Source organism: Schistocerca cancellata, chromosome 8, assembly GCF_023864275.1.
Source record: "Schistocerca cancellata isolate TAMUIC-IGC-003103 chromosome 8, iqSchCanc2.1, whole genome shotgun sequence".
In the NCBI taxonomy this organism is placed as follows: Eukaryota; Metazoa; Arthropoda; class Insecta; order Orthoptera; family Acrididae; genus Schistocerca; species Schistocerca cancellata.
The window spans coordinates 439,819,202-439,833,689 of NC_064633.1; positions in this window are offsets into that span (position 1 = coordinate 439,819,202).

A 14,488-nucleotide genomic window follows, 5' to 3' on the forward strand; every position below is an offset into this window, starting at 1 on the left:
TGTTCGGCAACTAATATGGTTTCAGTATGATGGTGCAAAGCCACACTTTGGAATGAATGTGCATAAGTATTTAAATGAAGCGCTTCCAGGTAAGTGAACTGGTTGTGGAGGTCTCCACATTACTGGGCCCTTCATCCACAATATTTTAATATGTGGGGACACTCAAAGGAACAAGTTTATTATACTCTACTCATGGGTGCGCACGACCTAACAGCTAACGCCACTTTGGCAATAATGGATGCAAGTGTGTTGCTTAGGCTCCAGCGAAGTATGATCCAGCGAGTGACAAAGTATTCGCAAACGCCAGGTGATCGTTTTGAACATCTCTAAAGTGAACGTTGCTCATACATGTACGTACCGGTTCTGTGAAGGTCAGTCTGGACATAAAACGTACAGCAAGGAATTATTGTTCGCAGCATAACGTGCTATGCAGTGTAGCCTATGTCTTCTGTAACTCACTGGGTACAAATGGTGTTACTTTATCTACTATTACTCCCTATTGGCTTTACTTGTGTCATAGCCAAAACAAAGCGGTCTTTTATGTCTATAAGAAGTTCATGTTATTTCTTAACGTTTAAATAAAGGCAACAGTAACATGAAGAAATACACAAACTCCACGTTGTGGAGGTGTAACCTGGATACAATTTGATTCTTAAAATGAGAAAAAAATGTTTGATGCGAATGCCACTCCAATATCGGCGAGTCTGCATAGCCATTACCCACGCTGCACACAGTTACAGCGTTGTCAGAGCCTCGTGTTTTAAATCCCTTTTCTATTACGCTTATTGGCGGGACTAAGTTTCACTAGATGCGCTTTTATCTTGAGTTTGGATGAGGACACGCATGATGACCGCCAAGTGTGGCATTTTTCCTTCACCACCTTATATACACCGGATGATCAAAAAGTCAGTATAAATTTGAAAACTGAATAAATCACGGAATAATGTAGATAGAGAGGTACAAATTCACACACATGCTTGGAATGACATGGGGTTTTATAGAAACAAAAAAATACAAAAGTTCAAAAAATGTCCGACAGATGGCGCTTCATCTGATCAGAATAGCAATAAATAGCATAACAAAGTAAGACAAAGCAAAGATGATGTTCTTTACAGGAAATGCTCAATATATCCACCATCATTCCTCAACAATAGCTGTAGTCGAGGAATAATGTTGTGAACAGCACTGTAAACCATACCCGGAGTTATGGTGAGGCATTGGCGTCGGATGATGTCTTTCAGAATCCCTAGAGATGTCGGTCGATCACGATACACTTGCGACTTCAGGTAACCCCAAAGCCAATAATCGCACGGACTGAGGTCTGTGGACCTGGCAGGCCAAGCATGTCGAAAGTGGCGGCTGAGCACACGATCATCACCAAACGACGCGCGCAAGAGATCTTTCACGCGTCTAGCAATATGGGGTGGAGCGCCATCCTGCATAAACATCGTACGTTCCAGCAGGTGTTTATCAGCCAGGCTGGGGATGATGCGATTCTGTAACATATCGGTGTACCTCTCACCCGTCACGGTAACAGTTTTGCTGTCCAGCGCCATCTGTCGGACATTTTGTGACCTTTGCTTTTTTTTTTTGTTCTGATAAAACCCGATGTCATTCCAAGCATGTGTGTCAGTTTTTACCTCTCTATCTACATTATTCCGTGGTTTATTACGTTTCCAAATTTATACTGACTTCTTTATCACCCGGTATATTGCGTATATCTTTTTCTGTAGTAGCATAATGAAGTTTACTTATAAACATCGAATGAATTGACTTTATTACAACTGTATATCACCAGGAACACACAAAATACGTATCTAAAACAGTCAATTTGCAACATACTGAGAACATTCAAGCACAATCAGTTGTTGTGGAATTAGCAACACTGAACACAATAATTAACTAACTGAATGAAGCAAAGTCATAGAAAGTGTTAGATGATAACAATGGCCGGCCAGTGTGGCCGAGCGGTTCTAGGCGCTTCAGTCTGGAACCGCGCGACCGCTACGGCGCAGGTTCGAATCCTGCCTCGGGCATGGATGTGTGCGATGTCCTTAGGTTAGTTAGGCTTAAGTAGTTCTAAGTTCTAGTCCCATAGCTCTCGAAGCCATTTGAACCATTTGATAACAAAGAGGTAAACAGATGGTGTTGCAAATGAACGACATTAGAACTTTTGGAGTGAAATACGTAAATTTATACAAAATTGTAGAGATCATAATACCACAAATGGAAGACAATAGCTGCAGACATCTAACGTCAAGAGAAGGGTAGAGTCTGTGACAGATGTAAATGAACAGTGTATGTTTCAAAATCTCGAGGTGAAAAGAGTCATTAACTGTAACAAATTGTGTGTTGTCACTGTAGCGGTGTGCGTCGGGCAGCTAGCTCTTTCACTCGTCACACAGGGCTCAGTCCTTCCTAGAGGCTCATTACAGTCGTCATAGGTCTTACGTCAATTTTAGGAACGGAACGACTTTCACAGTGGAGAACTGGAAAGTCTGCAGCGAGGCTGCGGACGGAGTAGGAGCGCTGCTGAGCCGAGCCGGCCGGGATGAGACGGCCGAGTGGCTTGTCAGATTAAGGAGACGCGCCGGCTTAGCAGGGGCTTTCGCTGCAGCCGCGGCCGGCAAGGCGCCGAGGGGCAGGGGCGGCGGTGGGGGTGCGACAGAAAACCGCGCGTTCAGTTCGCCGCGCAAGTTTGGCGGCGCGGCGTGCCCTCGCGTGGCTCCACACGCCGCAATCGCGGGAGGAGCACAAAACTTGGCCGTCACTCGTCGCCCGGAGATAAACGACTGTGAATGCTGCCGCCGCCCAGCGGCGCAAACGGCGTCTGCTGAGCTGGGCTCTCACAGAACACACTGTAGCACCTCAGATAAGGAGAGCTCTCCTATAAACAGCGGTACCGTTTTAACTAACAAACATCAAAGGAATGTTTTCATCTAATTTAAATGTTGATACGTACATTAATTACACTCCTGGAAATTGAAATAAGAACACCGTGAATTCATTGTCCCAGGAAGGGGAAACTTTATTGACACATTCCTGGGGTCAGATACATCACATGATCACACTGACAGAACCACAGGCACATAGACACAGGCAACAGAGCATGCACAATGTCGGCACTAGTACAGTGTATATCCACCTTTCGCAGCAATGCAGGCTGCTATTCTCCCATGGAGACGATCGTAGAGATGCTGGATGTAGTCCTGTGGAACGGCTTGCCATGCCATTTCCACCTGGCGCCTCAGTTGGACCAGCGTTCGTGCTGGACGTGCAGACCGCGTGAGACGACGCTTCATCCAGTCCCAAACATGCTCAATGGGGGACAGATCCGGAGATCTTGCTGGCCAGGGTAGTTGACTTACACCTTCTAGAGCACGTTGGGTGGCACGGGATACATGCGGACGTGCATTGTCCTGTTGGAACAGCAAGTTCCCTTGCCGGTCTAGGAATGGTAGAACGATGGGTTCGATGACGGTTTGGATGTACCGTGCACTATTCAGTGTCCCCTCGACGATCACCAGTGGTGTACGGCCAGTGTAGGACATCGCTCCCCACACCATGATGCCGGGTGTTGGCCCTGTGTGCCTCGGTCGTATGCAGTCCTGATTGTGGCGCTCACCTGCACGGCGCCAAACACGCATACGACCATCATTGGCACCAAGGCAGAAGCGACTCTCATCGCTGAAGACGACACGTCTCCATTCGTCCCTCCATTCACGCCTGTCGCGACACCACTGGAGGCGGGCTGCACGATGTTGGGGCGTGAGCGGAAGACGGCCTAACGGTGTGCGGGACCGTAGCCCAGCTTCATGGAGACGGTTGCGAATGGTCCTCGCCGATACCCCAGGAGCAACAGTGTCCCTAATTTGCTGGGAAGTGGCGGTGCGGTCCCCTACGGCACTGCGTAGGATCCTACGGTCTTGGCGTGCATCCGTGCGTCGCTGCGGTCCGGTCCCAGGTCGACGGGCACGTGCACCTTCCGCCGACCACTGGCGACAACATCGATGTACTGTGGAGACCTCACGCCCCACGTGTTGAGCAATTCGGCGGTACGTCCACCCGACCTCCCGCATGCCCACTATACGCCCTCGCTCAAAGTCCGTCAACTGCACATACGGTTCACGTCCACGCTGTCGCGGCATGCTACCAGTGTTAAAGACTGCGATGGAGCTCCGTATGCCACGGCAAACTGGCTGACACTGACGGCGGCGGTGCACAAATGCTGCGCAGCTAGCGCCATTCGACGGCCAACACCGCGGTTCCTGGTGTGTCCGCTGTGCCGTGCGTGTGATCATTGCTTGTACAGCCCTCTCGCAGTGTCCGGAGCAAGTATGGTGGGTCTGACACACCGGTGTCAATGTGTTCTTTTTTCCATTTCCAGGAGTGTAGTTTAGAATAGTTTTTGGCACGTAGCTTCGCCCGCGCAGGTATGCGTCAGATACACGTGGTGGTCAAAAATATGGAAACACCAAATACACAACACATTAGCACGAGCTATACCATGCATGAAAACCGTTGATATGCAAAACAGCTTCCATTCGACTAGAAAAGGAAAAATACAGGGTGGTCCATTGATCGTGACCGGGCCAAATATCTCACGAAATAAGCGTCAAACGAAAAAACTACAAAGAACGAATCTTGTCTAGCTTGAAGGGGGAAACCAGATGGCGCTATAGTTGGCCAGCTAGATGGCGTTGCCGTAGGTCAAACGGATATCAACTGCGTTTTTTTTAAATAGGATCCCCCAGTTTTTATTACATATTCATGTAGTACGTAAAGAAATATGAATGTTTTAGTTGGACCACTTTTTGCGCTTTGTGACAGATGGCGCTGTAATAGACACAAACATATGGCTCACAATTTTAGACGAACAGTTGGTAACAGGTACGTTTTTAAATTAAAATACAGAACGTAGGTACGTTTAAACATTTTATTTCCGTTGTTCCAATGTGATACATGTACCTTTGTGGACTTATCATTTCTGAGAACGCATGCTGTTACAGCGTGATTATCAGTAAATACCACATTAATGCAATAAATGCTCCAAATGATGTTCGTCAACCTCAATGCATTTGGCAATACGTGTAACGACATTCCTCTCAACAGCGAGTAGTTCGCCTTTCGTAATGTTCGCACATGCATTGACAATGCGCTGACGCATGTTGTCGTTGGATCACGACAGCAGCCGGTCGCGGTGGCCGTGCGGTTCTGGCGCTGCAGTCCGGAAACGCGGGACTGCTACGGTCGCAGGTTCGAATCCTGCCTCGGGCATGGGTGTATGCGATGTCCTTAGGTTAGTTAGGTTTAAGTAGTTCTAAGTTCTAGGGGACTTATGACCTAAGATGTTGAGTCCCATAGTGCTCAGAGCCATTTGAACCATTTTGATCACGATAGCAAATATCCTTCAACTTTCCGCACAGAAAGAAATCCGGGGACGTCAGATCTAGTGAACGTGCGGGCCAGGGTATGGTGCTTTGACGATCAATCCACCTGTCATGAAATATGCTATTCAACACCGCTTCAACCGCACGCGAGTTATGTACCGGACGTCCATCATGTTAGAAGTACATCGCCATTCTGTCATGCAGTGAAACATCTTGTAGTAACATCGGTAGAACATTACATAGGAAATCAGCATACATTGCACTATTTAGATTGCCATCGATAAAATGGAGGGCAATTATCCTTCCTCCCATAATGCCGCACCATACACTAACCCGCCAAGGTCGTTGATGTTCCACTTTTCGCAGCCATCGTGGATTTTCCGTTGCCCAATAGTGCATATTATGCTGGTTTACATTACCGCTGTTGGTGAATGACGCTTCGTCCCTAAATAGAACGCGTGCAAAAAATCTGTCATCGTCTTGTAATTTCTCTTGAGCCCAGTAGCAGAACTGTATACGACGTTCAAAGTCGTTGCCATGCAATTCATGGTGCACAGAAATATGATACGGGTGCAATCGATGTTAATGTAGCATTCTCAACACCGACGTTTTTGAGATTCCCGACTCTCGCGCAATTTGTCTGCTACTGATGTGCGGATTAGCCGCGACAGCAGCTACAACACCTACTTGGGCATAATCATTTGTTGCGGGTGGTGGTTGACGTTTTACATGTGGCTGAAAACTTTCTGTTTCCTTAAATAACGTAACTATCCGGCGAACGGTTCGGACACTTAGATGATGTCGTCCAGGATACCGAGCAGCATACATAGCACACGCCCGTTGGGCATTTTCATCACAATAGCCATACATCAACACGATATTGACCTTTTCCGCAATTGGTAAACGGTCCATTTTAAGACTGGTAATGTATCACTTAGCAAATACTGTCCGCACTGGCGGAATGTTACGTGATACCACGTACTTATACGTTTGTGACTATTACAGCGCCATCTATCACAAAGCGAAAAAAGTGGCCCAACTAAAAGATTCATATTTCAAGCATACATTTCTGGCAACGTTCCCATATTTTCGTCCAACCCCTGTTTATTTCGCACGCATATGTATTTTAAATGCATTTAACATATTGCACACGTATTAGGTTGCCGCGTAAGTTCGTAGCGATTTTGTTTTGCATGTTGGTATTCTAGTTGCTATGGTTTTATTTATAGATTGTCACTTTTTCTTTGTAGCTCAGTGCTGCTTTTTGAGTTTCCATATTGTCATTTTGTCATTTGGAAATACTGAGTGTTGCTGTGGGCGTTAGAAAATGAAGTTCCAAGACGAGAAATCGGAACATTTCCGACATATTCTTCTGTTTGAGTTGAATAGAGGGATGACAGCAGTGGAAGCAGCCAGAAACATTTGCGCCATGTATGGGGATAATGCTAGTGGACAGAGCACGACAGGAAAATGGTTTTCTCGTTTTAAAGAGAATCGTTTTGACATTAATGACTCATCACCTCATAGAAGACCTTCGCGGTTTGATGAAGATCGTTTAAACGCATTAATTTACGATGGTACACGTCTGTTTTCTCGAGAACTCGCAAATATGATGAACTGTCATCATTCCAACATGGTGCGACATTTGCATGCAATGGGAAAGGTTCAAAAATCGGCTGTATAGGTACTGCAAGCTTTAAGCCAAAATCACAAGACTCAGCGAGTGGCCATATGTGCACCTCTGCTTACTGGTCGTCAACTGGCTCATGAACAACACAGACCGTTCCTACCCTGTATCGTTGTTGGCGGCGAGAAAAGGTGTTTTTAAGCTAACATAAGGAACACGAAAGGAATCGATGAGTCCAAACAAAGCAGCAGATCCTCGTAAAAAGATCTGCGCGCATACACAAAAGAAAATGTTATGCAGCTGGTGGAGCAGCGACAGTGTGGTGTACTACGAATTCTTCCGCGAGGTTTAACCATCACTCTTGACATTTACTGTCAACAACTTAGACGTCTTGCAGACGCAGTCTAAGAACAACGACCAGCAAGAGCGCGAGATGTGATGCTACTCTAAAATAAAGCCCGCCCGCATTCTTCCAGACTGATGAAAAAAAAAACACTATACAGGAGTTGGATTGGGAAGTCATTCCGCACCCATGTTATTCACCTGATTTTGTGCACTCAGATTTTCACCTTTCCGCTCTCTTTTATTTACTTTTTTAAATTCTTTATTCAACATCAATAATATGAATTCATCATAAACCCACCACCTTTTACATTACTGGTTCTTAAATATTTACAATACCATACACTTTCTTAGCAGCATTTTACTATTATTAATGTGTCAGATTCTCTGCGTTATATAGGAGATGAGCTACTCTATGGACAATAATGTTCTAACTACTGGTTTACTAAGCTAACTATGCTATCAAGCTACACTCCTGCAGCGTTACAAGTGTGCCAGTAGTTCTAAAAACCTACTTTATGTGGCCGTGCCCACCGAGCTAACCCCAGTGGGCGTGTCCCTGGCACCGAGCTCGCCTTAACTTGAAGTCGCTGCAGGTACTACAAGATATTTGCAAGAAGACTACATTCTACTTAAGAAAAAACTAACTACTCCCGATCATCATTGGTGTGCTTTAGTCGAATTCGTGTGAGATTCGCACCTGCCCCCTGTTCCATGGCCGCGCGGGATTAGCCGAGCGGTCTAGGGCGCTGCAGTCATGCACTGTGCGGCTGGTCCTTGCGGAGGTTCGAGTCCTCCCTCGGGCATGGGTGTGTGTGTTTGTCCTTAAGATAATTTAGGTTAAGTACTGTGTAAGATTAGGCACTGATGACCTTAGCAGTTAAGTCCCATACGATTTCACACCCCACCCTGATCCATGACGCGGTGGTTTCCGACCGTCACGGTGATCGGCCAGTCCGCGCCCCGGAGGGATGGAATAGGTGCGAGAAATATCATTCTATGTCCTACCAATCCCTCGTTCTCCCTTCGATTTGCTAGCAGGACTTTAGGTGAGACCTCGCTGGCAAGACTATTGATGATCTTGGAGGTGTTTTGGTCCCTAATGAGGTGATATGTATCTCTATTCGGTAATTGTTGTCTTAGTTCGGTGGCTAAGTCATCGAAAAGGGGACACTCATAGATCACGTGGTCCGGAGTGCCTTCTTCTGCCCCACAGTCACACGACGGAGCCCTCTTCCCGAACCGGCACAGATATGTTGGGTTCGGTCCATGCCCTGTGAGGAAGTGCATCAACCCTTTACTTGGTTTGAAATATGTGAGTCATAAACGTTCTTGGATGTTAGGCAGTAGCTGATAATTCCTTCATCTGGTGTCTTCATTGTCCCAATACTCTTGCCATAGTTCTTCCCCCCTTCTTTCGATTGTGAATTTATCCCCTTCGAAAACACCCAAAATTTGTTCAGTCTTTTCGATTTTCCCTTTCTTAAATCAGTATCAAGTTGCTTGTTCCTTTATTTTTATGTCCAAGGGACAAAGCCCCATGAGCAGCAGCTATGCCCCCCCCCCCCCCCCAAGGAGATGTTCGGTAAGCCCCAACTGAAGGCAAAAGCATGTTGCGCTACACCCTCCTCTTGGCCATGGCAGGCTTGACCCTCATGAGACTGTGTGTCCAGACTCCTGACCCGTAACGCACGATGGAGGTTAGAACAGTGTTACGACACAACTTGATTAATTCTGTGGGTAGGTAGACCCTCCTATGCCCAATCGCAATTAAGTTGTTCAGTGCTTCTAACGACGTCTGGGTCACCGTATCGATGTTCTGGGCAAAACTCCATTTCTCGTCTATGACAACACCCAAGTATCGGGTCTTGCAATGCTGAATAACTGGTGAGCCCTTGATTTGTACTGTTGGATTCCTGGTCAGTTGGTCCTTTAATAACAAGTAGCTCGATTTATTGGGTGCTACCATCATTTTAGTTCCCAGAATGAGACTTTCACTCTGCAGCGGAGTGTGCGCTGATATGAAACTTCCTGGCAGATTAAAACTGTGTGCCCGACCGAGACTCGAACTCGGGACCTTCGCCTTTCGCGGGCAAGTGCTCTACCATCTGAGCTACCGAAGCACGACTCAAGCCCGGTACTCACAGCTTTACATCTGCCAGTACCTCGTCTCCTACCTTCCAAACTTTACAGAAGCTCTCCTGCGAACCTTGTAGAGCACTTGCCCGCGAAAGGCAAAGGTCCCGAGTTCGAGTCTCGGTCGGGCACACAGTTTTAATCTGCCAGGAAGTTTCATCATTTTAGTTGTTTGGCACCATTGTGTGCCCGCGAACCGGCTCCTCAGGCATCGGTGTGTGTGTGTGTGGGGGGGGGGGGGGGGGATACTGCTGCAGCTCGGCCACCGACCTCGCCCTAGGCCAAGGGCGCTCTTGAGCTGCCGGGTTCGGCGCTCTTGAGCTGCCGGGTTCAGCACGCTGTCGCCAACATACTGGTCCCCCTCGGTGGCCCGTCTTCGATGTTTACACTCAGCGCTTGCTCCTCGGCAAGTACATCCCGCACTCCGGAGAAGTGGATGCATTTCTCGTCCTTCGCCGCCTACTAGCCCGAGCTTCCACCTCTCGGCCAAGGACCCACTCCTACTCAGGTAGTGAGCCAGTCACCCAGTCGTTCAGCGATCTGGACCCAGCTAACTTGGCCCAAGCGATGCCACCACCTCCTGCGTTTGGCGGATCACGCCCCTGCTACCCACGAGCGCTGAAATCCCACCCCGACAAACGCGGTCGACGGCATGCAGAGCATCTGGTGTTTGGTGCTCTGCACGAGGAGGGAACGGAGTAGCAGCCGCCCAGCACCGAGGAGTCGCTCACATGGTGAGCAACACCCTCCAGCCTAGCAGCCGCGCTCCACCCTCCCCCCTCCCCCAAGGGACAGATCTTCGGTCCGTGGACACAGCTCCCCCTGTGCCACGCACCCTTCGCTTTCGCATCGAGTTGGGTTGCAGCTCTCCCTTCTGACGCAAGGCAACACCCGGGCGGGCACGGGAAATGCCGAGCTTGACGTCTGGCACCACGGGTAGGCGGAAAGAGCTACTTGGGAAGGAGAGGCTATGTATGACGCGTCACTCCCCCATATGAGACCTGTCACCGGCACGCCCGACTAAGAAGCGATACGCCTTGGTGCGAGATTCCGTGCCTTACGGCGCGCCGGCAGCGGGAGGGTCCGTGCCAAGCGAATCGTACAAGCGACCGAGGAACTGCGAGCTTGAGCCCGCGCTCAACTTATCCGACCTCACGCCAAACACTTTTCCGCTCTCTACCGAACAACCTTCAAGGAACTTCCTTCCCAGATGAAAATGCGCTCCGAACATGACTCGACGCGTGCTTCGCAAGAAAACCAATCGCAGAATCGAGAAGTTACCCCAGCGTTGGCAGACCGCTGTGAACAGTGAATGAGCATATATTGTTGATGATTAAATTCTCTGTTATGTGTATCTGTTGTGTTTATTAACCTTTTGATGTAAAAACGCTACGAACTTATGCACCAGCCAAACATTTGCACACATACACTACTGGCCATTAAAATTGCTACACCAAGAAGAAATTGCAACAGAACTCGGGCTCGTTTACTACCTATTTTTCGCGTGGCTCATCTGTAAAGGGGGTTGGTAGTAAACGGTTGCATTTGCGCCCCTATTATTGAGTCTGATATTGGCTGGCTATTGAAGAGCAGTGAATTGAACTATACACGTTCAGATTGAAACTTATTTATTCAAAAGAAACACTTTAACGTTGTGGCCATGCATTTTTAAGTTCACAGTTCTGTGCAATTCGTACACTGTTTGTCTCACACCCACACACTTTCACTTTGTTCCTTCGCATACCCTGGCGTCCATGCTTGCACTCGCGGCACTTTGCCGCTCCCCTACCCGCCACCACAACGGCCAACCACAAAAGACCCCGACTTTTCCGCTCACATCCACAGTCCTGAGTCGGGTCACATGACACCACAGTAGTCAAAATAATTGCTAAACATGGCCACAATTCGTTTACAGTATTTTATAATATTTAAATCTAAATACATTATATAATTTTACAAATTATCACCACACTTATATAATTCGTTGCAATTAAAAGAAAACCAAAACACTATCCAACGGAACTACAACGTCCATCAAAACACAAACAAATATTTTCCGGTCTACTTTTTGCCCAGCATATTATCTCTGCTGCCGTGCTTTAAATTTTAAACTACTTGAAAGAGTTCCATATTATCCCCTGTTACCTTACATACCCCCACTTCATGGAGACATTACCTTAGTAACGGCAACATGAAGTAGCACCAAATGGAGTGAACCCATATTACTTTATATATTAAACATTTTAATTATAACTATAATGGCACCAAAACACGTAGAACAGTGTTATAGTGGTGAGTTAATCAGTATATGTACTGTCATTAGGAAACATACATACATAATCCAACAATGTATCCAACTCAAATATACAATTAGATAGTATCCTATTGAGTGACTGGGCAGGCAAAATAAATGCCCATGTTAGTCTATATGTAGGTTGCCCACCACTGCACATTAACACTTCCACTTTTTACACAGTTGTTTCTGTAAGTTGCACGAAGTTGTTGTAACCAGATCCTTTTGTTCACAGGTTTATGCATTGGAATACAGTCTTTCCAAACTTGCCAGCCAACAGCACTGAGCTTCCTCTCATTAGCCAAGCCATCCTATCAAAATTTAATCAAATCCTCATAAATCTTGCCTAGACATGCAGACCCACATTTCCCAGGAATCAGGTTATCCAAATCCTCCCTGGAACATCCTGTTTTCACTGATCAGTTCTTATTGAGGTTTGTACAAATGACAAACATGCACATAAATCAAACACAAACATGGCATAGTTAAATATATTCTATTTCACCCTTCAAATGTTCCCAGATCAGGACCTCCGACACTTCTACCCCCACGCACCAGTATCAACTCCAGGTGCCACAGATACATTAGAAATTTTAATCAAATCTCATTTTTTTTTACAAACTATTTGCAGATTTCCTCCCTCCTATATTCTCCACATATTTATACAGAAATAGACTATATGTACAGTAGGTTTCAGTTCCCGTATGACTTTCAACAAGGCTTCTATCACACCGACACCAGTTGTGCAAATCCATTGGACAACAGATTCCCTTATTGTAAATATATACAGTATAATGAAGTTTGTTGACCACCAACAATGGCATCGCAACATACACAGTAACACAAATAATACTCCAATTATAAATACACGTATACATAGCCCCCAATAATTTTTTTAACTCGACAATAGTGTACATGGGAATCTCACTTCCTTAACCTTTATTCTTTTACCACATATTTTTTCAACTTCGTTACATTTCTCAGACCAAATGGCTTTTTGGACACTGGATATACCAACCTATATGCATTAGGGTGTGGACAACCCGTTATCTCAACGGGTCCATGGTATAATTCAAATAACTTTTTGATTTCGCCATCAATGTCACTGGATTTTTTCTTGTTCCTCACCAGCACCTTATCTCCCTCCTTGAACTTTGTTGTCTTATACCTTTCTCCATGCCTCCTCTGTCTCTCATGTCATTTCTTTAACATTTGCTGTCTAGCCACCTGCATCTTCTCTTGACTTGTCAAGTCTTGAGATGGAGGAAAATCTATGTGTTCTGCTATTAGACCTCTCAGCAGGGTTTCCCGCAGGGTGATACACTGAAATCCTTATATGCTTCATCCCAGATCTTTGCATAAACTTCCCCCACACACTAGATACAAATTGTGCTCCATTATCAGACAGAACATTCTCTGGTTTTATAACATTCACAAAGTAATCTTTCTCTAGCTTGTTAATTATATTCTGGCTAGTGGCCTTTTTCAGTGGATACAGCCTTACAAACTTTGAGAATACATCAACAGCTAAAAGAACATACTTTACACCCCCTCGACCTGTTGTCAGCCTCCCAAATAAATCAATAGCCAGCAGTCCACCATTTCTTTTAGGAACAATATTCTGCATCTCTCCTTGTACTGCAATAGAATTATACTTCACTTTTTGACATTTGTCACAAGAAGCCAACTGTCTCTTTACTCTCCTGGCCATGTTGTTAAAACTAACATAGTCCTGCAGTATTTCCAAACATTTTTGAGCCCCATAATGCCCATGGCTAAGGTGGATGTAATTTATTAATTTTTCCACATGCTCATCTGGAAAACATACCTTCCACTCCTCTTTGTCCAAATTTCTTCGTCTAAATAAAATACCTTTATAAATTCTATAATATTTAGCTATTTTTTCATGTTCTTTACTTCCAAAGTTTGTTTTGATAAACTTCAAGGTTTGGTCCCCATTCTGAAGTCTCCTCATGTCCTTACAGATGGATCTGATTTCCTTCTCTCCACCCACTCCTTTCATATACAATATCTGTAGTTCTTTCTCGTCTCCATTCGCTTCATGTTCTTCTCCAATGAAAGGTAATCTTGATAAGGCATCAGCCACATTGTTGTCTGTGCCCTTAATATATCTTATCTCATAGTTAAACTGTTGCAAAAACATGGCCCATCTCATGAGTCTATTATTTAACAGCTTACATTCTTGCAAATAGCTCAGAGCCTTATTGTCTGTGTTAACAATCACTTTCCTACCTTCCACATATATCCTGAACTTCTGAAATCCAAAAACTATGGCTAAAAGTTCCTTCTCTGAGATACCATACATCATTTCATGTTTGTATAGCATTCTGCTTGCAAAAGCGATTGCCCTGTGCTCGGTCTTCCCATCTACTACCCTCTCCGGAAATAGCACTGCCCCTATCGCATAATCTGAGGTGTCTGCCCCAATACAGAAAGGCAAAGACAAATCTGGATAGAACAAAATTTTGCTGTTTTTTAAGCTATTTTTGATGGCTTTAAATTCCCGGTCACAGTCAGATGTCCAGCACCAGGTTACACTTTTCTTTAATAGTCTACATAAGTTAGGTGAATTCAGGCTATAATCACTTATGTACTTCCTATAGAATGAACATAGTCCTATAAATGATTTCAATTGTTTCCTGTTCGTTGGCACCTTGCAGTCAACAATAGCCTTGATTT